Genomic DNA, 4,126 nt, shown 5'->3' on the forward strand with positions numbered 1-4,126 from the left:
ATTAAAAGCTGTGGTTGATCAGTTAAGCCTTGATAAGAGCTCGGGTCCTTATGGTTTCCCTCCTTGGTTCTTCCAGAAATTTTGGGGAATTGTGGAACAAGATGGCTGGCTCTCAGTTATTCTCAAATCTGTTAGGACTAATGGTATCTTGAGAATTTTAAACATGGAGAGGTCAGTTTCCCAGCCTTCCTATGGTTGACAGAGGGTTGAGACATAGAGATTGCAGTGGATTAATTGATAAAATTTCTGCGAAAATTAATGGTTGGGGTGCTGTGCTCTCAGTTTGTCTCTGGCTGGAAGGGTGCATCAAGTGGTCTCCGGTTGCTAGACCTAAAGGTCGAGGGGGGTTTTGGGGTGAGAAGGGTGGATGACCTGCCACAATCCATGTAGATATTGTTTGTTTTGCACACACTCCTCTTGGTACTCATGATTTTGCTCAAAACGCGTCTACATAGTTAAGGAGTGTTCACACGTATAAATCTCAACAACTTCTCTCACGTACGATGTGAGATGTCACGTGTTCCTAGAGCTCAGCATTCTAGATTCTGGAAATAAGTAATTGACATCAGAGAAATCATGGCAGATCACTTAAGAGTTCAAAATTGGTGATGGCTCCTCTATCAAAGTTGTTTGTTGACCCTTGGTGGAATGGAACCTCTTTGATTGAAACATTTGGTCACAAGTGGTCGTTTGATGAATCCAAAAAATGCTATTTGATTCAAACATTTGGTCACAGAGTGGTCAGAATGTTTGATGAATCCAAAAAATGCAGATGTCAGTTCTATCTTGATTAATGGAAGTTGGTCCAGACCATGAGACCAATGTACTTATCTGAAGATGCAGAACAGATTTGGACTCAAAAAACTAATACTAAAAAACATGCCCTAGTTCCTAGTCAACATTGCTGCCGATGGACAATTACCTATCATTGTCTTAGCTAATACCAAATTTTAGTTTCTTATTCTATTGAACCCTCTTTTTTCTTATTTTTCTGTTGGCATATTTTAGTATAATCATATCCAATTCAATTAGTTTAATGTAATGACTAATGGGAGCCTGAAATAAGGTGGCTGAGCATGTGCACAAGCTGAATGTTTTTGACTATTCCAAAACCTAACCGAACACGAGTTGCTTATGTTTGGCAGGATTTGAGTACTCAAAACCAACAAGTTTAGGAGAATAAACAAAAGAACAATACTTGTCTTGGCACCGGAGAATAATCTCCTAATTCACCACTGATGCTAGTACAATGATAGAATGACACTTTTCCATTTTGATTCAAATGTATATATAAAAACAAAATTCTTAATTTTTCTTCTCTTATATTTTGAACTCAAGGCCAGGACTGTCTGATTTGGAATCATGGTGTGCCCATGTTCAAGTCCCCCCGCCCAAAAAAATCAAGTAGAAGCATAATAATGGCGATAGTCTTCACTTGAACTGTTTGGCATATTTGGTGGAATAGAAATAAAGTATTGCATGATGGAATGCCAAAGAAGTTCATCATACTGCCAGAAGAATTATTTGTTACTGAAACATACCAAGGAAGATGAAAAATACAAATTACTGGTGCTAATCCATGTAATAAGGACTGAAACTTCATACATGCTCCATTATTAGTTCATTTTTTGTAGCACTAAGTCACAACCCAAGTCTGAAAATTTCAAGCAGTTGTATGGGATTAGAAACTAAGAGTTAAGAATCACCATTCATGGTTGAGACTGACTTGAGCAGAAACATAAGTGAGAAGCTCTTCATCACGCTCGAAAATGGGCATGTCTTGCTCATCCAGTGTCACCCAAGCTTCAATTCCATCTTTCTGTGGTGTATCCATCAAAACAACCATATTCTTAGAGTCCATACCAGCACTACTTACCCAAACAGGCTTCCCCCACCCAAAATCAGCTTCATAAGTAAACATATAAATGTCTTTATATTTTGAGAACACTTCACCTCCCTGTTTAAAAGACTTATAAAACAGTAATGATCCTTCTTCACCTTGCATCTTCATCACATAGTTCCCATCAAATTTCCTTATCTCATTTCTGATCTTCCCAACCAAATCATGCAGCTCTATCTCAGTACTCTCTGTTGTTGGTGCCACTGCCACTGCCACAGAACTTGCAAACCACACAAGATTCCCAGCAGACTGTTCTGGCAAGGGTGGAAACATCCTTGGTCGTAAATTCACAGCTTGTGATGCAAGACATGGACTAAAAGACATTGACTTTGCTCTCTGCACTTCCATGGTACACTTCCAAATTAGCGCTGATGTTACCTCAACACGGGTTGGATGATCCACACATGAATGCGTCGCCACTTTCGCCCTTAGCAAAGCTATGCTTGATGCATCAAACACAAATCTTTTGGTAATGCACTTGGATTTTTGGATGTAGGGGCTCTGTGATAACCCCATCAAATCTCTTGGCAGGAAGTGACATGCTCCCGGGAAAATGGGTGACACTGTTTCACCTAGCCCGCGAGACATAGCACCCCATCCATTGATGAATTGACCAATTGTGCTTCCAACAAAAATCTTGTGAGACATGCACACACCAATTGCCATTCCCCCACAGCTAAAGATATTGACTTGAGTGGCAAATTGGACTTTCATGTGTGATGTACTGCAATGATAGTCCTGAGGAAGAAAATGGTTCAGCACATCTACTTCAGGTTGTTTGAGAACTTCTGAGAGTGGACAATTGACTTTGGCTTCTAAAAAGTCAACTCCCTCATCGTTACACTCGATCAATAGGTCGTCTTTGATCCTTCCAGCTACTGGGTAGAATCGAGATAAGGTTTCAGAGAGGGATTTTTTAAATAGACTGATTCTGTCCACAATTTTGAACTCTCTCTCTGTTGGGGACATAGAAGAAAATGAGGGAGACATATAGTGGAGGACAGAGCTGATCTAGAAGGGAAAGCTTGAAGTTTTGGAGGGTTTGGGGAGTTGGGGAGGATGGTTTGATTGTCTCTGTGGATGTGATCTCAACCTTCACCATTTTTATTTTGCTCTCAAGATGGAACTTCTTCACACAAGCATCAATCTATATAATGTGTCCAATTAAGTGCATATATAACTCCCACAATGAGCAAATTTAAAGGTCTTTTATTGCACATTTAGCTAAGCATGCTATTAATAACATAATTGGGACATTCTGGTTCAGATCTCAAGTTTTGTTTATTGTATTAGAGCACAGACATGGCAGTACACAAACTTTACAGTCATGACATTGCTGTACCTGGTTGTGATGCCAATTAAGGCCTCAGCACATGACTCTTCAATGATATTCAACATAACTAACTCGTGTTTAATAGTTAAATACTATTACCCATACTTATAAACACAATAAACATTAAATTTTTTTCTAGGGTTTAGGGTTCATGCCTTTGCTAGTATAAAAAAAGTAACATCACCCACCCCCACTGGTTTGTGGATAATGTTTTAAAATGAAGTGTCACTAATTTGGTTCCTACAGGTTGCTTTCCATATTCCTCTTTTATACACAGGCCAAATTGGAGAGGACACAGAGGATTATTAGAGGGAGGACTTGACTGGGAGGAGCTTATATTGAAGAGAAACATGAGTTTCTGTATGATTTGGCGTTAGTCTTTTCCAAAATGAATTAGTATTGGAAATTAATCTTCTTCTATTGACTTTAAACCATAAAGAAGAATATGTAGCAGGATTTTAAGAATTGTAAAATGATAAAAAGTTTCATATCTATGAATATCTTCATGATATTTATTAATCTGATTGTCCTCATTAAAGAGCGGCGATCATAGAGTGAGGTGTGGGAGAGACTAGAGTAGAGAGAGGAAAGATGTAAGGGGCTGGTGAGTGTTGTGAGGAGAGGGAAGAGTATATGTAATTCTTGTGGATGTAGCTTGATAAGAAAAGTATGAAAAAAGTGTGAGTGAAAAAGTGAGTGGGGTTTTGACATCTATGGTGTGAGAGATTAGGGTAGAGAGAGTGAGGGGAAAGATGTAAGGGGATGGTGAGTGTTGTGAGGGGAGGGGAGGGGAGGGGAGAATATACGTAATTCTAGCCTAAGAAGAAAAGTGTGAAGAAAGTGAAAGAGTGAAAAAGTGAGTGGGGTTTTGACATCCGTGGTTCTATATTCTC

The 4,126-nt window shown here is 39.1% G+C and overlaps 1 pseudogene; it reads right to left on the bottom strand.

The window, feature by feature from the left end:
* Positions 1–1,702: 1,702 nt before the first annotated feature.
* On the bottom strand, positions 1,703–3,298 carry LOC132305332 (stemmadenine O-acetyltransferase-like; annotated as a pseudogene).
* Positions 3,299–4,126: the final 828 nt, after the last annotated feature.

This window comes from Cornus florida, unplaced genomic scaffold, assembly GCF_030987335.1.
Source record: "Cornus florida cultivar Cherokee Brave unplaced genomic scaffold, ASM3098733v1 CherokeeBrave_3.0.0_Hap2_Chr04, whole genome shotgun sequence".
NCBI lineage: Eukaryota > Viridiplantae > Streptophyta > Magnoliopsida > Cornales > Cornaceae > Cornus > Cornus florida.